General features: G+C 43.0%; 1 protein-coding gene across 1 annotated transcript in view; it reads left to right on the forward strand.

Annotated features, from left to right (window-relative positions):
* The first annotated feature begins 621 nt into the window (after positions 1-621).
* Positions 622-24,441, forward strand: part of svila (supervillin a) — a 136,646-nt gene continuing 112,826 nt past the window's right edge. Inside the window, exon 1 of the mRNA XM_071415176.1 lies at positions 622-805. The gene's annotated coding sequence lies outside the window, so the exon portion shown is untranslated. The remainder of the gene's footprint in view (positions 806-24,441) is intronic.

Consider the following 24,441-nt stretch of genomic DNA (forward strand, 5'->3'; position numbering starts at 1 on the left):
TTTCCAATTCACAATAACAGCACTTACAGTTGACCGTTGTTGCTTCAAGACGTTTCCACTATACAATAACAGCACTTAAGGTTGACTGGGGCAGCTCTAGAAGAATGGACTTGTTGGAAAGGTGGCATCCTATAACCGTGCGACATTGAAAGTCACTGAGCTCTTTAGTATTGTCCATTCTACTGCCAATGTTTGTCTATGGGGAATGCATGGCTGTGTGCTCGATGTTATGCACCTGTAAGCAACTGCTGTGGCTTTAAATAGCCGAATCCACTCATTTGAAGGGGTGTCCACATACTTTTGGCCATGTAGTGTACGTAAAGGCGCCCTGAGAGTCATGCTCAAGGGCTACTTTGGACCATGCCCGGATGGGTCTTGTCCTTTAAGAATTGGTTCACGTCGTGCGGAAGCTACTAGCACAAGGCAACTGCGGATAAGTTTACAAAGGAGGCGAGCGTACGTTTCTATGCATACAATGAGAGGTTGCACTTGAGCAAGCCCATTCGGAATTGTCAGCGGCGTTTGTTTCTCTCCGGACAGCGTTCCTATTTACTTTTGTAAAATAAACAGTGTCTTAGGCGATTATTTAAGGGTTTAGAATAAAGCATCAGAACGTATGGACAGTTGACAAATTCTAAAGACTTCGGAAAATTGATGTTCAAACATCGTATCGTCTGATTTCTCTCGCAAACATGACTGCTTAAAGAATTAGCGAATGACAAAGAACTTTTCCCTCAGAATATTCGAAGACGTCATCCATAGGCTAATTGTCATATCGTTTAAAATTCAACAAAGGGTGCCAGTGGTAAGTTCATTTCATTGCATGTTTTTGCACTCACCAAATTACTAATTTTAAATGTTTCGACATTTCCTTCCCCGTTATAATGCATTCTTTTTTGAGATGTTCATTTTGTTCATCTGTGCTAACAATTAATCAATTAACGTTGCACAGCGTGTAAAAAAAACAAACATGCCCTACTCCCCATTGATTGCGTATTGTAGCCTATTATCCCTTGCAGTCCATCACTGTCACGTAGCCTATTGCTTTCATTCTCAAATAACAGTCCACTGACATGATATCATTGGTATATCTGATCTGAATTCCCCGCACATAAGGTTTAAAGTAAAAGGTTCGCATTTACAGCGCCTGCGCCTTTGGAGAGGTTGGTAACGTCTCAAATGGCACCCAGATAATGCACATTTTTCACCAGAGTTGGGAATAGTGTGCCATTTGGGACTTAAAGTACCGAACAGTCATTCTGATTCCCATGTAAAATTGCATTTTGAGTTGTTAAAACATTAGTCACAATATAAAAAAAAATATATATATATATATTTTTGCATTTAGAAAAATGTTTTCTCATGTCAAACAACCAGGAAGTCTGAAAAGACGTCAGTCAAGGGAGCTCACCTTGACTGACAGTTCTTTGAAAACACCCATGTCAAGCATGGACGGTGTTGCAGTGAGATGCTCAAACAAATTTGCTAATACACAATGCAACAACAAAAACCTGTCATGCATCAAATCATGGTTTCACAAATTATTTTGTTTATCCAACTAGGGCTGTGATGGTAATTGAATAACCGTGTAACTGACTGTAATGAATGAAGACCGTCATTAAAATAACTGTCAAAACTGTTTAAAATGGACCTAGGTGACATTTTGGAAAAATAACATGTTAACTTTTTTATTTTCATGTAGATAAACTTTACCTAATAGCGGGAGTATTTACTAATGATTATAATCAATTGTTTTGCTTACTTAGTCTATTAAACCGTCTACATCTCCTCTCTCCAACTATCGTTTGATGCTCAAGCAGCTGAACCCTAGATGTGAGGTGTTGTAGAAGCACAAGCCTATAGGCTATGGCCATTGTGTGGACTTTCTTTTATACAATACACATTTTCATTGCTTGCTACTAAATAAATAAATTGGTCATTTTAAAGAAGGTTGGATATGTCTGACTATTCATGAATTATTCAACAGTAGTCGACAAGGTTGTTCTCTCTGAGGCCTAATAATGCGCCATTATTGTGTCAAACAGACAATGCGCCACTCCTCTCCAAACTGGCATGGTATAATATGATAAGTCTTTTCTTAATTTATAGGCTAATCAACACTGATAAATAGGCTATGGATGTGTATTTGTTTCTATTTTAAGGAAAGCATAAATATTTTCTGTTGTCTGACATACTCTGGTTGCTTTGATTGACTGGTCCATTTACGGGTGTGTAGGAGTTTGCTGATTCTCTCTATAGGCCTATATTATTTTATTTAACCTTTTATTTAATTATGTCCATTCAGAAAGTTTCCTAAAGTAGTCTGTCAGAACTCATCTCTTTAAGAATCGAATGCTCCTGTCATGATTTAATCTTGTGAAGGCCTATTTTCAGTAGCTTAGACTACATTATTTCTCATTACAGCGTCCTCTCTTTGAAGAACATAAACCATTGCCATCAAATGACCGCAGCAGTGGGTTTGTGACATTATGCTAATAGTTTGGGAAATTTGGGAAAAACATTGGAGTTCGTGTGAATAGATACAGTGCCTTGCAAAAGTGTTCATCCCCCTTGAAGTTGTTCCTATGTTATGTTGTTTTTCCTACGATTGCACACAGGTGGACTTAATTTAAGTGTCACATGATCTTTCACGTGATCTTAGTGTGTGTGTATATATACACACCTGTTCTGAAAGACCCCAGAGTCTGCAACACCACTAAGCAAGGTGCACAACCAAGCAAGCAGCACCATGAAGACCAAGGAGCTCTCCAAACAGGTCAGGGACAAAGTTGTGGAGAAGTACAGATCAGGGTTGGGTTATAAAAAAATCTCTGAAACTTTGAACATCCCACAGAGCACCATTAAATCCATTATTCAAAAATGGAAAGAATATGGCACCACAACAAACCTGCCAAGAGAGGGCCGTCCACCAAAACTCACGGACCAGGCAAGGAGGGCATTAATCAGAGAGGCAACAAAGAGACTAAAGATAACCCTGAAGGAGCTGCAAAACTCCAATCTCCGCTGTGGAGCATCTGTCCACTTTAAGCCGTACACTCCACAGAGCTGGGCTTTACGGAAGAGTGGACAGAGAAAAGCCATTGCTTAAAGAAAAGAATAAGCTAAAATGTTTGGTTTTTGCCAAAAGGCATGTGGGAGACTCCCCTAACATATGGAAGAATGTACTCTGGTCAGATGAGACTAAAATGTAGCTTTTTGGCCATCAAGGAAAATGCTACTTCTGGCGCAAACCCAACACCTCTCATCACCCGAGAACACCATCCCAGTGAAGCGTGGTGGCAGCATCATGCTGTGGGGATGTTTTTCAATGGCAGGGACTGGGAAACTGGTCAGAATTGAAGGAATGATGGATGGTGCTAAATACAGGGAAATTCTTGAGGGACACCTGCTTCAGTCTTCCAGAGATTTGAGACTGGGATGGAGGTTCACCTTCCAACAGCACAATGACCCTAAGCATACTGCTAAAGCAACACTCGAGTGGTTTACGGGGAAACATCTAAATGTCTTGGAATGGCCTAGTCAAAGCCCAGACCTCAATCCAATTGAGAATCTGTGGTATGACTTAAAGATTGCTGTACACCAGCGGAACCCATCCAACTTGAAGGAGCTGGAGCAGTTTTGCCTTGAAGAATGGGCAAAAATCCCAGTGGCTAGATGTGCCAAGCTTCTAGAGACATGCCCCAAGAGACTTGCAGCTGCAATTGCTGCAAAAGGTATTGTTAAAAAGGTAAAACCCTACAAAGTATTGACTTTTGGGGGGCGAATAGTTTTTTTTGTCTTATTTCTTGATTGTTTCACCAAAAATATTTTGCATCTTTAAAGTGGTATGCATGTTGTGTAAATCAAATGATACAAAACACCCCAAAAATCTATTTTAATTCCAGGTTGTAAGGCAACAAAATAAGAAAAATGCCAAGGGGGGTGAATCCTTTCACACGCCAATGTATGTGGGTCGACGTGGGATTGGTATTTGATTTTATTTGCAGAAAAGCCAACAGACGAGGAAGGCATATCTTTATCATGTGTTAATGTTGTCAACACATGCGATGGAGTCCTCTCCAACCTGGCATCTCATAATTTGTAGATCTATATTTTTAAGTAATAACCTTAATAATGATGACTGATTAAGTGCCATGATAATAACAAAGTGTAAAGGCTTGTTTTAAGACTCATTTATTTTTTTATTTTTTACATAGGGCCTTATAGGGCTAAGACAACAGTAACATGCATGTAAACAAAATGGACACATACAAAAAGGAAAAACCAATAACGTAATGCAATAGTGAAATTGCAAATTTATTTTGCGTCTGATAGCCTGCCTATGCGTTAAGTTGTGACAATCGTCTCCAATCTGACATTTCTAAATTTGTATAAGGTTACGTCAGTGACCTGTACATTGGCCTGGCTAATTACCATAACCTCAAATTCCAAGACCGTCACACCCCTATATCCAACTGTTTGGTTATTGTACCAACATCAATATAGCTAGCTAGCTAGCCCAAATGGAATTGTCAGCAATGTTTATCAAGCTAGCGTACTCATCTTGGTCAATTTCAGGTGAAACTTTACAGGGTGAGGTCTGGTTACTTTTCATTACAAAATATATATCATGACTATAAATGATGTCAAGAAGTTTGAATGATTCTTCCGTTTGGCATGTCTGATGTAATAACATGACAACTGCGTCAAAGTTTTGGGCGACCCTTCTCCACTTTTTGTTCAATGCTGGCTGAAGACCTACAGTAGCTAGACAGTTACTAGCTAAAACCAGACACGGATGAAAGCAGAATCCTGTAAGTATATTTGCCTTTGATGAATAGGGGAAACCTATAATTATATTTTCAGACACGCTGCAGTAAAATTTTAGCACCAATAGACTAGCTACCTAGCTATGTTAAACACGCCCCTCTGCATACACAGTACTTATTTAAATTGGTTAAGAGAATAAGATGTTATCATTGGCGTATTAAAATTAGGATTTTGTGATGTCATAAAATCCCGATAATATTCCCGCCTCCTGAATCCAAGTGGAGTGGCAGGTAGCCTAGAGTTTGAGTTTTGGACCACTAACCGAAAGGTCGCTAGATAAAAATAATCTGTCAGTGTGCCCTTGAGCAAGGCACTTAACCCTAATTGCTCTCTGAGTTGCTCTGGATAAGAGCGTCTGCAAAATGACATTTAACATGTTTGACACAGGAGGGGACCAGTAACTTTATGATCAAACCTTATCAATGAAGAAGCGACGAACATTTTTCATACTTTGATCTCGTTTCATCCAAATATCATCCAATTTCATGGATAATATAATTTTGACTATGCGGGACCTTTTTAAGGTTGTGAAACTGGAGAGCCCGGCCAGCACATTGGCGCCCAGGGCAGAATACTTTATCACTAAATGATAGATCACGTTACCCTTAGAACATGTCACCCAATAGCTCAACATCCAGGCCAGGAGAACGGGCCTAACAATAGGATGGTAGCCTTTATCACTTGGGAGAATACTGCATGTTATACTTTTGATTTTCGTTGCTGTGGTCCACACCTAAAGGCATCCATACAAACTGGACCTCGGTGCCGCCTAGTCACTATCCTCACCCTCATGTGGGTTTTAGCAAGCTAGGTAGTGCTACCTATCAACAGCCATTGTCAGCCAATCATGTAGGGGTTGGAAGCTATGGTGAGCTTTGATTGGTCACTCGCGTTGCAATATCGTGGAGGATTTGAATAAAGTTCAGCTTTCCCCAACTTTAGTCCTGCCCTGTCAGCTCCCTCGCCCATGCTCGCATCGCTCAACGGTCCATCCGCTTCTCTCGCTTTCCTTCATTAAAATTGAACGGCTTCCGATGTTTCACCGTGCGATGCAGCTTCCTAGTGTAAATGCCCCGATACTGTAGTCGGCAGATCTTTTCTTTTGAGGCTGTGGTAAACACACACACACCTGTCCATGTCGGTCAGTGTACTACAACATTGTTTTTATCACCCCCAAAGCCCACTCCACCCACTGTTTAATGTGTTTGCTCTGCTGTATGGGTTCTTTATATAGGATTATTTTGGTCTTTTTCAAGTCTCTTGAAACAATCTACATTCAGGCTACAATGATTCATGGCCAAGCTGAAATCTCATTAGAGGACTAATAGAGAAGATATGCCTATGGATGGAGTAGCCTATACATGGGTCTAATGCCCATCTATTACCCAAGTAAAGTAGCCGGATTACTGTCTGTCATGTAGGATTTGTCATGGATCTTACTCCTATGAAGCATCTTTATGGCCAGCCTATACAGAGCGATCACGGTCCGTGACTCCAAATGGAACCCTATTCCATATATACACTGTAGGGCACTCATTTTAACCAAAGCCCTATGAGCCCTGGTCAAAAGTAGTGCACTATATGAGGAATAGGGTGCCATTTGGGACTCATCCCCATCTACTGTAAGTGGCCCTGACCTCATGTTCTCATTCTGTCTGGCTTTTGAGCATGTCGTTAACTGACCGTCTGTTGTAGATGGCGCCGGCGGACTAGCCTAAATGCTCATTAGGCCTGTTTTCATAACCTATTTCAGACAGTGTTGTCGGTTCAAGGTAGAACACCAAGACCAATAAACTAGTGTTATGTTAATCCTCCCTTATTTGGCAGGTAGGGTAGGTATACAAGTACCTGCCAAATAAAGACCTGCTCCATACCCTAATTACGAAGACTCCCTCCTCCCTATTACCTCTCACTTGGAAGTGGTCTTGAAGGATAATCATTTCTTGTGCGCTCAGTGCGTGTGTGTTCACTGAGTGCAGGCAGTGAAACTAGTAGATCTGCCTCAGTCAGAGATGAGAAGAACATTATTCTTGAACATTGCAGGGGAATGGGATGGATGGTTTGGTGATGAGGGCCAAACTATTACAAGAATTTACCTTTGTGTAATCGTATTACTAAGGAATGGGTGGTGGGTAGGACTGGGAATTGCCAGAGACCTTGCAATACGATATTAAATCGATACTTAACTGCTGATACCGTATGTATTGTTATTCGTTCCAAGCATATTGTTCACTATATGCCTGCTACAGAGAGACGAGGGACAATGAGTTTTGATCAGTCATGGAAATAAGTGCTGGAAACATGAAAAATACAGGTGTTTTGGTGCAGGTACAGCAGACTAACGCTACCTAGCAAAAAAACTAAATATTGTCAAGAAGTATCTCTAACTATTAAATTTTTTCATCACTAGTGGTGGGGTGACTACCTACCCAGCCATGACCCTCCATTGTAACTGGCGAAGACGATGGGTATATCACAAATGGCAACCTATTCCCAATATAGTGCACTCATTTTGACCAGGGCCCTATCCTATGGGGCAGTTTTGCAAACCATATGATGCTGATAACTCTAATCTGTGTACCACGGAACAAGAATGAGATTCTATTTTTGTTTGTACCACAATTAACTGCACTGTTAGTATAGGTCATCACCAATGCACCATAAACATGCAGTCAAGTAGCAGTAAATGCTTTTAATAGTTTTTCTCCATACTTCAGTCCTTCAAGAAGTTAACTTTTTAAAATTGATTTTTTTATTTCACCTTTATTTAACCAGGTAGGCTAGTTGAGAACAAGTTCTCATTTGCAACCTGGGCAAGATAAAGCAAAGCATTTCGACACCTACAACAACACAGTTACACATGGAATAACCAAACATACAGTAGAAAATGTCTATATACAGTGTTTGCAAATGAGGTAGGATAAGGGAGGTAAGGGAATAAATAGGCCATGCTGGTGAAGTAATTACAATATAGCAATTAAACACTGGAATGGTAGCTGTGCAGAAGATGAATGTGCAAGTAGAGATACTGGGGTGCAAAAGAGCAAGATAAATAAATACAGTATGAGGATGAGGTAGTTGGATGGGCTATTTACAGATGGGCTATGTGCAGTGATCTGTGAGCTGCTCTGACAGCTGGTGCTTAAAGCTAGTGAGGGAGATATGAGTCCAGCTTCAGTGATTTTTGCAGTTCATTCCAGTCATTGGCAGCAGAGAACTGGAAGGAAAGGCGGCCAAAGTAAGAATTGGCTTTGGGGGTGACCAGTGAAATATACCTGCTGAAGTGCGTGCTACGGGTAGGTGCTGCTATGGTGACCAGTGAGCTGAGAACGTGGGGCTTTACCTAGCAAAGACTTATAGATGACCTGGAGCCAGTGGATTTGGCGACGAATATGAAGCGAGGGCCAGCCAACAAGAGCATACAGGTCGCAGTGGTGGGTGGTATATGGGGCTTTTGTGACAAAACAGATGGCACTGTGATAGACTGCATCCAATTTGCTGAGTAGAGTGTTGGAGGCTATTTTGTAAATTACATCTCCGAAGTCGAGGATCGGTAGGATAGTCAGTTTTACAAGGGTATGTTTGGCAGCATGAGTGAAGGAGGCTTTGTTGAGAAATAGGAAGCCAATTCTATATTTCATTTTGGATTGGAGATGCTTAATGTGAGTCTGGAAGGAGAGTTTACTGTCTAACCAGACACCTATCCATTAGTAGTTGTCCACATATTCTAGATCAGAACCGTACAGAGTAGTGATGCTAGACGGGCGGGCAGGTGTGGGCAGCGATCGGTTGAAGAGCATGCATTTAGTTTTACTTACATTTAAGAGCAGTTGGAGGCCACAGAAGGAGAGTTGTACGGCATTGAAGCTTGTCTGGAGGTTGGTTAACAGTGTCCAAAGAAGGGCCAGATGTATACAGAATGGTGTCGTCTGCGTAGAGGTGGATCAGAATCACCAGCAGCAAGAGCCATGTATACAGAGAAAAGAGTCGGGCCGAGGATTGAACCCTGTGGCACCCCCATAGAGACTGACAGATGTCCGGACAACAGCCCCTCCGATTTGACACACTGAACTCTGTCAGGGAAGTAGTTGGTGAACCAGGCGAGGCAGTCATTTGAGAAACCAAGGCTGTTGAGTCTGCCGGTAAGAATGTGGTGATTGACAGAGTCGAAAGCCTTGGCCAGGTCGATGAGTACAGCTGCACAGTATTGTCTCTTATCGATGTGGGTTATGATATCGTTTAGGACCTTGAGCGTGGCTGAGGTGCACCCATGGCCAAATCGGAAACCAGATTGCATAGCGGAGAAGGTATGGTGGGATTCGAAATGGTTGGGGATCTGTTTGATAACTTGGCTTACGAAGACCTTAGAAAGGCAGGGTAGGCTAGATATAGGTCTGTAGCAGTTTGGGTCTAGTGTCTCCCCCTTTGAAGAGGGGGATGACCGCGGCAGCTTTCCAATCTTTGGGGATCTCAGACGATACGAAAGAGAGGTTGAACAGGCTAGTAATGGGGGTTACAACAATTTTGGCGGATAATTTTAGAAAGAGAGGGTCCAGATTGTCTAGCCCGGCTGATTTGTAGGGGTCCAGATTTTGCAGCTCTTTCAGAACATCAGCTATCTGGATTTGGGTGGAGAAATGGGGGAGGCTTGGGCAAGTTGCTGTGGGGGGTGTAGGGCTGTTGACTGGGCTATGGGTAGCCAGGTGGAAAGCATGGCCTGCTGTAGAAAAATGCTTATTGAAATTCTCAATTATCGTTTATTTATCGGTGGTGATAGTGTTTCCAACCCTCAGTGCAGTGGGCAGCTGGGAGGAGGTGCTCTTATTCTCCATGGACTTTACAGTGTCCAAGAACTTTTTGGAGTTTGTGCTACAGGATGCAAATTTCTGTTTGAAAAAGCTAGCCCTTGTTTTCCTAACTGCCTGTGTATATTGGTTCCTAACTTCCCTGAAAAGTTTAATATCGCGGGGGCTATTCGATGCTAATGCAGTACGCCACAGGATGTTTTTGTGCTGGTCAAGGGCAGTCGGGTCTGGAGTGAACCAAGGACTATATCTGTTCCTGGTTGTAACATTTTTGAACGGGGCATGCTTATTTAAGATGGTGAGGAAAGCACTTTTTAAAGAATAACCAGGCATCCACTTCTGACGGAATGAGGTCAATATCCTTCCAGGATACCCGGGCCAGGTCGATTAGAAAGGCCTGCTCGCTGAAGTGTTTTAGGGAGTGTTTGATAGAGATGAGGGGTGGTCTTTTGACCGCAGACCCATTACGGACGCAGGCAATGAGGCAGTGATCGCTGAGATCCTAGTTGAAGACGGCATAGGTGTATTTGGAGAGCAGGTTGGTTAGGATGAGGGTGCCCATGTTTACAGATTTAGGGTTGTACCTGGTAGGTTCATTGATCATTTGTGTGAGATTGAGGGCATCAAGCTTAGATTGTAGGATGGCCGGGGTGTTAAGCATATCCCAGTTTAGGTCACCTAACAGCACGAGTTCTGAAGATAGATGGGGGGGGGCAATCAATTCACATATGGTGTCCAGGGCACAGCTGGGGGGCAGAAGGTGGTCTATAGCAAGCAGCAATGGTGAGAGACTTGTTTTCTGGAAAGGTGGATTTTTTAAAGTAGAAGCTCAAATTGTTTGTGCACAGACCTGGATATTAAGACAGAACTCTGCAAGCTTTCTCTGCAGTAGATTGCAACTCTGCCCCCTTTGGCAGTTCTATCTTGGCGGAAAATGTTAGTTAGGGATGAAAATGTCAGGGTTTTTGGTGGTCTTCTTAAACCAGGATTCAGACACGGCTAGGACATCCGGGTTGGCAGAGTGTGCTAAAGCAGTGAATAAAACAACCTTAGGGAGGAGGCTTCTAATGTTAACATGCATGAAACCAAGGCTTTTACGGTTGCAGAAGTCAACAAATGAGAGTGCCTGGGGAATGGGAGTGGAGCTAGGCACTGCAGGGCCTGGATTAACCTCTACATCACCAGAGGAACAGAGTAGGATAAGGGTACGGCTAAAGGCTATAAGAACTAGTCGTCTAGTATGTTCGGAACAGAGTAAAAGGAGCAGGTTTCTGGGCACGGTAGAATAGACATAATGTACAGACAAAGGTATGGTAGGATGTGAATACAGTGGAGGTAAACCTATGCATTGAGTGACGATGAGAGAGATATTGTCTCCTAGAAACATCATTCAAACCAGGTGAGGTCACCGCTTGTGTGGGAGATGGAACTAAAGGGTTAACTAAGGCATATTGAGCAGGGCTAGAGGCTCTACAGTGAAATAAGGCAATAATTACTAACAAACAGCAATGGACAAGGCATATTGACATTAGTGAGAGGCATGCGTAGCCGAGTGATCATAGGGGTCCAGTGTGTAGCTCGGCGGGCCGGAGACACGGCGATTCAGACAGCTAGCGGGCCGGGGCTAGCAGAAAGGCGTTAGAGGGCCGTCTCGACGGAAGAAGTTTGTTGTAGCCCCCTTGTGCTGTTACGTCGGCAGACCAGTTGTCATGGATCAGCAGGGCTCCGTGTTGGAAAAGGGTTCAGGCCAATTGGCAAAATCGGTATAGTGGCCAAAGAATTTGTCCGATGGGCCTCTTCAGCTAACAGTCCGATATGCTTTAGACAGCTAGTGGGCCGCAGCTAGCAGATGGGCTTTCTGGGGACATCGCGACAGAACAGCCAGTTGAAATTCGCCCGAGGGGGTTTTATGTCTGTAGTCCAGTCGTGTTAGGTCGTCGGGGCTCCGTGTCGGCAGTAAAAGGGGTCCAGGCCAATTGGCAAAATAGGTATTGAAGCCCAAGGAGTGGCTGATGGGCCTAGCAAAGGCTAGCTCCAGGCTAATTGGTTCTTGCTTCGGGACAGAGACGTTAGCCAGGAGTGGCCACTCGGATAGCAGCTAGCTATCTGCGATGATTCATGTGAAAAGGTTCAGAGCTTGCGGTAGGAATCCGGAGATATGGAGAAAAATAAGTCAGATTTGCATCGGGCTGTGCAGACTGGCGGGAGTTGTCCGGGCTAAAGGTAGCTGATGACCGCTAGCAATGGCTAGCTGACTAATAGCTAGTAGCTGGCTAGCTTCTGTTGGGGGTTCCAGTTCAAAAGTAAAGAAAATAGCAGATCCATACCACATTGGGTGAGGCGGATTGCAGGAGAGTATGTTGAGGTTAAGAATTATTTAAAAATAATAATAATATATATGTGTGTGTGTATGACAAGACGAGGACAAAAGATGTCTGACTGCTACGCCATCTTGGATACGAACTTAATCTGTCTCGCTGAATTTCCATGTTCTGATGTCTGCAGAGGATTATGAAACTGGCATTGTGTTTGTCGTACAGTACAATTTGTCTAATGAACAAATTATGATTTTTAAAAAGTATAATAATTGGACTATTACAAAATGAACCTTGTTTTGTCAGAATTTATTTAACCTTATGGAAGAAATGATTGCTCAAATTTGAAAGTGCAAAAACATGAAGAAAAATGTCTCTCAAAGATTAAAAAAGTGAGTCTGTTGGGGATGAGTCACATGTTCTTACCAAAGAGATTTTCTTCACATTCAAATCCAAACTGCTCAAACTGTTGGCTTCTCTATTCCTCATACAGTATATACAAGTTGATTGGCACCATTTTTCACCACTAAAATCAGCCGCTGGTGTTGTCCTTGACTTGACATCTGTAGGGTTGCCTGTTGATTTGAAGAACAACAGAAAATTAGCAGTAGGGTGTTAGATGAAATCGATGACTGGACTGGACTGGCCATGGTATGAATGAATAGTGAGCACTGTGTTGGATAACATGCTAATTGTCTGTGATATGATGGATAGCAACAGGAGAGCTGAAGGGCCTGTCCCAAATGACAACCATTGTTAGGCACCATTTGGGACTCAGCTATTGTGTTGTATGACCATCGTATCACCTTGGCAACCGAACCTCTCCTAGTTTTTGGACCATCGCAGGCTATCCATCCCATAATTGGCTTCCTGGACTGATCTTATCCTTTCACAGCTGGCTATGATTATCTATAACCCCCCCCCCCCCCCCCAGGACAAGCCAACAGCGTCTGATAAGTGCTCGGCCTCTGTCTGTGGATGCGTTCCCAATGACACCCTATTCCTATAGTCCTATATGTAGTCGCTACTTTTTAATAGGGCCCATAAAGCTCTGGTCAAAAGTAGTGCACTTTATAGCGCATCTGGTACAATTTGGGATGTGGCCCCTCTGTTTGCCTACCCACTGTGTTTCCAGAGTTCCTAACTCTATATTTCAGAGTGAGAAATGCTCTCCTGCTGTGGTTACATAAGGTCTGTTGGGTGTTACATAAGGTCTGTTGGGTGTTACATTGTTTTGGGGGCTGGGGAGTGGGTTCACAGGGTTAGGGGCCCAGAGTTGGGGGGCCTCTAACCCTCTTTGGGGGGATTGAAAGCAGATGGGAGGGGGGGCGCACGCGCTGAGGTTGGCGTTTAGCGCTGCTCCGTCTCCCTGTTGTGAAGAGTCAGTGTTTGTGGTAAAGCGGGGTTCCACCTGTGTGTAATGCACCTGATACAGAGCTGGATGATGCCTGAGTGTGTCCCAAATGGCACCTTGGTCAAAAGTAGTGCACTACATGGAATAGGGTGCCATTTTGATTCTCACTTTGTGCTGTGGCCCCTCTGGGCCCCCTCACTATTAGGTTCTGATGATGGTGTGATGCGATGGACATAATGTTTTGGGTTGGCTTTGTTGCCATGGAGACACGAGTAAAACGTGTCTCAAACACTGTTGATTGATACAGATGTAATGCAATCCCTCAAACAATCGCACCTCTGTTCTCCAAATGTCCAACGATATCCCAAATACTTAATTTATGATCAATGCTACAGCAGGTCCGAAGTTGATGCTGATATCAATCCTGCAGTTGGTTTCTTGATTAAACAAGTATAATGCATGGAAACTAAATCGCCCCCAACCGATTTACAACCATGTATAGAAACTATTATTCTCAGTTCTACCCAAGCTACCACATAAAACCAACCACATGAACTCACTTGGTTTATAGTGAGATTACTATACGTTGAGGGACTCCATGGAGTAGAGTAGATTACATGTTAGAGCGATAACTGATGGATTTCCTGATCTGCTGAAACTACTGAACAAACAGCGGCATTGACGGGGATGTGCAGTAGAGTGCCAAGTGCAACGTTTCATTTTTAAAAATATTATTCAAAGGAAACATTTTAATGTATATCTCATTGGAGACTTTCTTAAATCCAGGAAATTCCCGAGTGCCCTAATTCCAGGCCAATCCATTTGTGCAGTATTCACATCATTGGATAAAATGCCATTGATTTGCAAGCCGTATTTCCCTCCCAAGCCCAAACAATCTGGAGTTTGCACTAAGATAGAGTAGACTAAGTGTTCACTAATGCGATGGACAAAGGCAATTAAACAGTTCTTGGGCTCAGGCTGGCAGGCACTTCTCAGATGTTTGGGTTGTAATGCCTAATGCCCACTGCATAAATGGGTGGTAGTGTCTGCCTCTGTTTCCATAAATCTGATTAAGTGCTTACATCAGAATTTAAACATCAAAACATTGTTAGTGACTTGAGGCCTATAGCCTGCAGGCTTTAGTGTTTAAAGTTTTCAAGGTTTATTCACCAGGGGCACAGGATGCAAACGGGATGCAAAAAAGTCTTACCTTGAGAGCTCTTTCCCAACAATGCAGTGATATTGTTAATATAGATAATGATAGAAAAAAAATATTGTTAAAACGATGTGTGTTTAAAAAAAAAAAAAATTTAAACATGAGAATGCTGGGCGATATGGCCAAAATATCATGGTATTTTTCACATTGATGACAGTATTTTATGTTTTTGATTAATAAACTTCTGAATTTGTTTTGAGTAGTGTGTGACCCTAGGGTGGCATCACATATATATTCTAAGTGATTTCAATGGGTCTTTCTCCATTCGGATTGTTTTACACTGTTCAATTCAACTTCAACCTAAAATGTTCTGCATTTTCATCCATTTCTACATTTCCTGCAGTCATTTGAGATCAATTCCACAGTGCCACAATATGGGCAAAAATACTAGGCCTTATTTTTTACCAAATGTTGCAATTGCGATTTAGATCAAAACACGAGTGAATTTTTGGAATTATTGTAAATAGAATGTTTATTATAATTCTATAGTGGGCACTTTGAATAGTGTTTGACATGACAACTAATGAAAATGCCATGGACGAGTTATTGTGACAGGGTAGGAGCCACGTGATAAGTGTTTCCTGAGGGACCCTATAATCTTTGGCTACATTAAAGCTTTATTCATATAGCCAACATATTCCTCCTTGATTTTAGATGTTGCACAAACAACATGCTGATTTAAGCCTCCACCAGTACTGGTATCGGGATGTATTAGCTAGCTACGTTTGCGCTGACTCACTACTTTTATTAGCTAGTTAGCTAGCCAGCTAACTAGCGGTTAGCATTAGTGGCTAACACGATTTAGCTCAACTTGCTAAGAAAATACAAGCTAATATTGTACTTGTAGAACGCTTATGGATTTATATTAAGATCAAAGTAGAAACATCGTTGTCATCAACATTGTGCTGCATTGACTATGCAGACTGAACGAAAGTGTCTGGTGGTCAAGCAGCAACCAATGCGCTCCTTGAGTGACAGGAGGTGGGACTAGGTCTGTGTGGAAAGCAGCATGGAGAGCGGAGGGATCACTCCAGTAGCTGAGTAAACAATAAAAATGGTTGTTAAACACAGCGTATCACATTTTAACAAACCAAACATTAAAATATAGTTATAGAAGGTAAAGTTAAAAACCCAAACCGGTCCGTGCATAAATACCGGTGTGTGTGTGTGTGTATATAGTACAATACGGTAAATCGCAAAGCCCTACCAGTACCTTATTCAATGTGCAGGGGTACTGGAGTGGTTGAGGTGGGTTTAAGCACTAATGGACATCAGTGTAATGGAGTAATACATCTAATCAATAATCGTTTTAGGAGCATAAGTTGTCTGAGTGGGTAGAGCTCTGTGGATGGCCAGATGGAGAGTAGTAGTTAGCCATTTAAGCAGAGTGCGAATTACACCATGACATAAAACATTTTATGGGCCTAACAAAGATGTCATTTAACCTGTAAAAATGTATTACTTTTTAATGTGGCATGAACACAACCAGTCCTGATATTTCCCCCTGGATGTCAAACAAATCACTTCAGAAAGTAGGCTAACTGCATGTTCGTCTACCCCAAAATACACTGAACAAAAATATAAACGCAACATGTAAAGTGTTGGTTTCATGAGCTCAAATAAAAGATCCCAGACATTTTCCATATGCACAAAGAATTTCTTCAACTGTCAAATGTCTCGAAGCTAATCTGCGTGCTCGTCGTTCTCACTGGGGTCTTGATCTTACTGCAGTTCGGTGTCGGGACCGACTTCAGTGGGCAAATGCTCTCCTTAGATGGCCACTGGCATGCTGGAGAACTGTGCTCTTAACAGATGAATCGCAGTTTCAACTGTACCGGGTGTATGGCGTTGTGTGGGTTAGCGGTTTGCTGATGTCAACGTTGTGAACAGAGTGCCCCATGGTGGGGTTATGGTATTCGCTACGGACAACCAACACAATTGCATTTTATCTATGGCAATTTGAAGCCAGAGATATCTTGACGAGATCCTGAGGCCAATTGTCATGCCATTCATCCGCCGCCATGTTTCAGCATGATAATGCATGGCCCCATGTTGCAAGGAACTGTACACAATTCTCGGAAGGTGAAAATGTCCCAGTTCTTCCATGGCTTGTATACTCACTAGACATGTCACCCATTTGAGCGTGTTTGGGATGCTCTAGATCAACACACATGACAGCGTGTTCCAGTTCGCACCAATATCCAGTAACTTCACACAGCTATTGAAGAGTGGAATAACATTCCATAGGCCACAATCAACAGCCTGATCAACTCTATGCGAAGATGTCATGCTGCATGAGGAAAATGGTGGTCACACCAGATACTGACTGGTTTTCTGATCTACACCCCAATTTTTTATATATATTTTTTTAAGGTATCTGTGACCAACAGATGCATATCTGTATTCCCAGTAAATCCATAGATTAGGTCCAAAATAATTTATTTCAATTGACTCATTTCCTTATGTGCCTCAGTCAAATCTTTGAAAATGTTGTTTTTATATTTTTATTCAGTAATTCCAGCATCCAAGCTGCATGTATACTCGCATCATTTGAAGAAATTGACTTTTACAAAAACAACAGTGTGCATAATGACATTCAGCGATTGCCATTGATTTGGCCTACATTAATTGATGTGTCTTGTTCATAAATGTACCTTTTTTTTTGTAGCCTGAAAAGTCGCGACCACAAAAATGTGTCTGACTGTCCTGAGAAAAACAGGTACACTAGTGAAGCGCGGGTTGAATCATAACCCACAGACCCTGCGGTTATATCTGTGGGGCGTGTGGGGTTTAGGGTTATTAAATATTGTGCGGATGAAGGGCCGGTGGGTGTCAGATGGGGTGAATAAAAGGAAAACAATAACTTTCCTTATACATAAATGTATAATTATTGTGCAATTTATATTTATAGTCTAGATTGAGGTTTTTCTTTATTTTAGGCTCTGGCATTAGTGCTTAATCATTTTGGGCCTAACTGTGCCTGTGCCAAATGGCCTACACTCTAAATGATTTTGGGAACAGGCAGAAAAAGTTTTGATCCACGGAGGCAAAAAGGTAGTGGTGGAAAAAGTATCCAATTGTCATACTTGAGTAAAAGTATGTTGACACCTGCTCATCTAACATCTCATTCCAAAATCATGGTTATTAATATGGAGTTGGTCCCCCGTTTTGCTGCTATAACAGCCTCCACTCTTCTGGGAAGGCTTTCCACTAGATGCTGGAACATTGTTGCGGGGACTTGCTTCCATTCAGCCACAATAACATTCGTGAAGTCGGGCACTGATTAGGCTCCAGAGAACGCGTTTCCACTGCTCCAGAGTCCAATGGCGGTGAGCTTTAGACCACTCCAGCTGAAGCTTGGCATTGCGCATGGTGATCTTAGGCTTGTGTGCGGCTGCACGGCCATGGAAACCCATTTCATGAAGCTCCCGACGAACAGTTTGTGTGCTGAAGTTGCTTCGAGGCAGTTTGGAACTCGGTAGTGCACGTTGCAACTGAGGACAGATGATTATTACATGCTACGTGTTTCAGCACTCGGTGGTCCCGTTCTGTGAGCTTGTGTGGCCTACCACTTCGCGGGTGAGCTGTTGTTGCTCCTAGATGTTTACACTTCACAATAGCAGCAGTTACAGTTGACCGGGGCAGCTCTACCAGGGCAGACATTTCACGAACTGACTTGTTGGAAAGGTAGCATCCTATGACTGTGCCACGTTAAGTCACTGAGCTCTTCAGTAAGAGCATTCTACTGCCAATGTATGTTTTATGGCTATTGGATGGCTCTATTTTATATGCCTGTCAGCAACGGTGTGGCTGAAATGGCCGACTCTGCTAATTTGAAAGGGTGTCTGCATACGTGTGTGTAATATACACAGTACCAGTCAAACGTTTGGATAAACCTACTCATGCAAGGGGTTTTCTTTATTTTTACTATTTTCTACATTGTAGAATAATAGTGAAGACATCAACTATGAAATAACACACGGAATCATGCAGTAACCAAAAAAGTGTTCAACAAATCAAAATATATTTTAAATGTGAGATTCTTCAAATAGCCACCTTTTGCCGTGATAACAGCTTTGCACACTCTTGGAATTCTCTCAACCAGCTTCATGAGGTAGTCACCTGGAATGCATTTCAATTAACAGGTGTGCCTTAAGGTAATTTGTGGAATTTCTTTCCTTAATGTGTTTGAGCCAATCAGTTGTTGTGACAAGGTAGGGGTGGTATTCAGAAGATGGTCCTACTTGGTAAAAGACCAAATTCATATTATGGCAAGAACAGCTCAAATAAGCTAAAGGAAATGACAGTCCATCATTACTTTAAGACATGAAGGTCGGTCAATTTGGAGAATTAAGAACTTTGAACGTTTCTTCAAGTGCAGTCGCAAAATCCATCAAGCGCTTTGATACTGGCTCTCATGAGGTTCGCCACGGGAAAGGAAGACCCAGAGTTGCTGCAGAGGATACGTTCATTAGTTACCAGCCTCAGAAATTGCAGCCCAAATAAATGCTTCAGAGTTCAAGTAAGACACATCTCAACATAAACTGTTCATCGGAGACTGCGTGAATCAGGCCTTCATGGTCGAATTGCTGCAAAGAAACCACTACTAAAGGACAACAATAAGAAGACTTGCTTTGGTCAAGAAGCACGAGCAATGGACATTAGACCGGTGGAAATCTGTCCTTTGGTCTAATGAGTCCAAGTTGGAGATTTTTGGTTCCAACTGCCATGACTGTGACGCAGAGTAGGTGAACGGATGATCTCCGCATGTGTGGTTCCCACCGTGAAGCATGGAGGAGGTGTGGGGGTGCTTTGCTTTTGACGCTCTGATTTATTTTAAAATTCAATGCACACTTAACCAGTATGGCTACCACAGCATTCTGCAGCAACACCCATCCCATCTGGTTTGCACTTAGTGGTACTATCCATTTGTTTTTCAACAGGACAATGACCCAACACCCCTCTAGGCTGTGTAAGGGCTATTTGACCAAGGAGAGTGATGGAGTGCTTTGTCAGATGACCTGACCTCGACAGTCACCCAACCTCAACCCAATTGAGATGTGACCAACCGTCTCAAATCGGTCTTATGTAGCAACATGTGTTTTTTTACATTTGATAAAAGTAGAGACTCAGCTACAAAATGGTATATCATACACTGCATTTTTGAGGAACAATGGGAAAGCAATTCTGCTTTGAATGTTGATAAACTTGTAAACTCACTTTTGCAAAAATTGCCAATGAATGTTTTGGTACCTAGTGAAGAGCTCTTTGTCTACACCTATTCAGCATCGTTCACACCCTCTTAAGCTTTAGCCTCACCCATCTCGTTTCGCTCTCGGAGCGTTCAGAATGCACACCTGGCGCTCTAACTTTATTTTTTATATATTTGATTTTTTTAACCTCTGAATAACATGAAAACAGCCCTAACCAGCACTGCTGGCAAATTTCATTTATGCTTTTTTGCTGACACTGGCCATTCAACATGTGTTGTGCGTTAGTAAATTCATTAGTTATTCTGCGCTCTGGCATACTCAGACTGAATTTATGAATGCACCTGAAATGGTTACTTGCATAGGAGTCTTTTGTTAAGACTTGTAGCTAGCTAGCTAGGTAAACAATGTGTAGGATCATACACGTAACGTTAGCTAGCGAGCCAGCCAATGTTAGCTAGTTAAACAACCATGAACATGGTGCCTAATCGTGTCATTACTACCCTGCATGAATCTTCTGGGAGCTAACCAACCAGGTTCAATGTTAGCTAGCTAACATTAGGCTCTAACTAGCCAAGCAAACAGCTCTGGGATACGAATATTATATAACTTTAGCTAGGGAGCCAGCCAGATAACGTTAGCTAGCTAACAGTACACTTTGGCTTGAAATTAAACCACTTTCTGTCAAAATTAAAAACGTGTAATATCTGAATGTGGCAAGCTCGACTGTTACCCGTATACATCATCATGCATGATGGACGTGTCACGGATGCCATGCCATTGTTTCCCTTAGTTTGAAGATGTAATCCGGAGACAGGTGTTTTCTCCATCTCTTTAGCTATCATACTCTAATTCCACTGATTTCAATACTCGAACCTCCAGAAAGTGGAGATCAACATTTATGCAGCTCCACTACACAACATTATTTTTTAAAAGCCGCGTTCGACAGGATTACCAACACAGACTGGCCAGCTCAAATAGACAAAAGCCTTCTATATGGCAGACCAATCCGAACTCCCCTCTCGGCATGTCCAGCCCACTCATTATCTTAGCCAATCATGGCTAGTGGGAAGATTGCTGTCTTTCTGTAGCTTAACCAACTAGGCTCGTAATTTACAGATGGCATACAAGTTTAAGGGACATGAAAGTTCATGTTCCAGAAGGCATTCTTATTAAAAAAAAAAAAAAAAAAACGTTCAAATGGCTCTCCTGAAACAAGTCATGGATGAGTTGGACCATAGAGTGAAGGAAAAGCAGCCAACAAGTGCTCAGCATATGTGGGACCTCCTTCAAGACTGTTGAAAAGCATTCCAGGTGAAGCTGGTTGAGAGAATGCCAGGAGTGTGCAAAGCTGTCAAGGGTGGCTTTCAAAAATCTAAAATATATTTTTGATTGAACTTTTTGGGGGTTACCACATGATTCCATGTGTTATTTCATAGTTTGTCTTCACTATTATTCTACAATGTACTGATAGATATATTTTTACCTTTATTTAACTAGCTCTAACCACTAGCCATCCGTGGACAGTAGTAGCCCATAGACTGCCAAGGAGAACACCAGTACTCGCGCGCACACACATCTGCGAAGCAAAACAATGATAAATCGACAAATATAATTCAGAAAGGGAACACCATGTGTACGTTTAACCATTTATTCAAGATAATGTTCCTTTTGGCGTTAGGGCTGTGCTCCTTCAGGGTAGCTCACTGCCAGAGCGACGTGCATATGAAGATGATAATCTAACTACAGGCAGTGAGCACAATTATGCTATGTCAAATCCCCTGGAGGAAGAAACCCAGAACCCAGACAGGTGTAGGCTGGGGTGGTGGTGGGAAACAGCAAATAACAGCTAGTTTCGGCAGCAAGACACCAGCACATGCTAGTGCGTGGCATTCAGGAAGCATGTATGAAACTGGTCAACTTAAATAGACTGCATGTAATTGCCGCGATATCAGCTGACGCAATCAACTGATGCCGCCACACTCGGGTTTCCCTTCTGAACTGGCTACGCTTAATTTCAGGACACGTACGGTAAACGCGTTTTGGCATTAGGGTTCTGCTCCTTCAGGGTAGCTCACTGCCAGAGCGACGCATCATGTGAAGATGATAATATAACTACAGGCAGTGAGCACGACATGCTATATCAAATCCCCCAAAACAGCAGAACCCCAAGCCAGACGATTAACTATGTGTATGGCAGAATGCGCCATTTTTAAGAGCTCTCAATAGACCAGCGAAGGTCTTTCTACCATACATGACTGACTACTAGCTAATGTGTGAATACTAACGATGTAGCATGAGCTAATGTAGCCGTATTACTTTAACATGACGCACCGCCGGGTGCCCTCGGAGGCAAGATGTTATGGTAATGGCGCCGGAGGGGATGACTGCCGTTTTTTTACGGGCTCCTAATCAACCGTGCTATTTTGTTAGTTTATTTGTGTTTAACTTATTTTGTACATAATGTTGCTGCTAGCGTCTATGACCGAAAAGAGTTTCTAGACATCAGAACAGCAATTACTCACCTGGAACTGAACCAAAAAAATGTTTTTTCCTTTAACGAGTCCGACGCAAAGGATATACTGCTTTCTCGAGACCAGGCCCAAATCCCGGTCGTTCGCGTGGAGAAAAGGGGGCGGAGGTCAGTGTGCCTTGTGAGAATTCGTAGGCGAGTGAGTAAACCTCCACTACCATCCGTACTATTGGCCAACATGCAATCAGTGGGAAATAAATTGGATGATCTACGATTAGGGCTATCCTACCAACGAGTCATGTAGAGCAGCTACGTCTGGTATGACGAGGGGCGGGGGTGTGTGTCTGTCAAAAACAGCTTATGCGTGATGTCTATTAAAGAAGTCTTGAGGTATTGCTCGCCTCAGGTTGTGTGGTCTACAGCTTATCATGGGGTATTCTATCTACCAAGAGTTCTCACCTATATTATCCGTAGCCATCTATTTACCACCTCAAACCGATGCTGGCACTAAGACGCACTAAACGAGCTATATAAGGTCATAAACAAACAAGAAAATGCTCATCCAGAAGCGGCGCTCCTAGTGGCGAGGGACTTTAATGCAGGATCTGTTTTACCTAATTTCTACCAGCATATCACATGTACAACCAGAGAGAAAGTCTAGACCACCTTTACTCCACACACAGAGACTCATACAAAGCTCTCCCTCGCCCTCCATTTGGCAAATCAGACCATAATTATACGGATACTACACTACAGGACTGTTTTGCTAGCACAGACTGGAATATGTTCCGGGATTCTTCCAATGGCATTGAGGAGTACACCACATCAGTCACCGTCTTCATCAATGAGTGCATCGGCGACATCGTCCCCACAGTGATCGTACGTACATATCCCAACCAGAAGCCATAGATCACAGGCAACATCCGCATCAGCTGCCCAGTGACGTGAGCCTACCAGATGAGCTAAATGCCTTTTTTAAGCAACCCTGAAGCATGCATGAGAGCACCAGCTGTTCTGGACGACTGTGTAATCAATCACTCACTCCATAGCCGATATGAGCCTGACCTGTTAAACAGGTTAACATTCACCAAGCCGCGGGGCCAGACAGATTACCAGGACGTGTACTCAAAGCATGCGTGGACCAACTGATCCAAGAGTGTGCAAAGCTGTCAAGGCAAAGGGTGGCTATTTGAAGAATCTCAAATATAAAATATATTTTGATTTGTTTAACACTTTTTTTGGTTACTACATGATTCCCTATGTGTTATTTCATCACTATTATTCTACAATGTAGAAAAAAATAAAAAATAAATAAAGATTCCCTTTGTGTAGAATGAGTAGATGTTACACTACCGGTCATAAGTTTTATATGTGAGAAGCCTGTTCATTGACTACAGCTCAGTGTTCAACACCATAGTGCCCACAAATCTCGTTACTAAGCTAAGGACCCTGGGACTAAACGCCTCCCTCTGCAACTGGATCCTGAACTTTGACGGGCTGCCCCAGGTGGTAAGGGTAGGCAACATCTGCCACGCTGATCCTCTACACTGGGGGCCCCTCAGGGGTGTGTGCTTAGTACCTTCCTGTTCACCCACAACTCCGTGGCCAAACACGACACCAACACCATTAAGTTTGCTGATGACACTACAGTGGTAGGCCTGATCACCGACAATGACAAGACAGCCTATAGGGAGAAGGTCAGTGACCTGGCAGTGTGGTGCCAGGAAAACAACCTCTCCCTCAATGTGAGCAAGACAAAGGAGCTGATCGTGGACTACAGGAAACGAAGGGCCGAACACGCCCCCATTCTCATCGACGGGGCTGCAGTGGAGCAGGTTGAGAGCTTCAAGTTCCTTGGTGTCCACATCACCAACAAACTAACATGGTCCAAGCACACCAAGGCAGTCGTGAAGAGGGCACGACACAACCATTTCCCCCTCGGGACTGCAAAGATTTGGCATGGGTCCCCAGATCCTCAAAGTTCTACAGCTGCACCATCGAGCGCATCCGGACCGGTTGCATCACCACCTAGTATGGCAACTGCACGGCATCGGACCGTAAGGCACTGCAGAGGGTGGTGTGTACGGCCCAGTACATCACTGGGGCCAAGCTTCCTGCCATCCAGGACCTATATACTAGGTGGTGTCAGAAGGTCCCAAAAAATTGTCAGACGCCTGTCACCCAAGTCATAGACGGTTCTCTCTGCAACCGCACGGCAAGTGGTACCGGAGCGCCAAT

This window comes from Salvelinus alpinus, chromosome 8 (assembly GCF_045679555.1).
Source record: "Salvelinus alpinus chromosome 8, SLU_Salpinus.1, whole genome shotgun sequence".
Taxonomy (NCBI): Eukaryota; Metazoa; Chordata; class Actinopteri; order Salmoniformes; family Salmonidae; genus Salvelinus; species Salvelinus alpinus.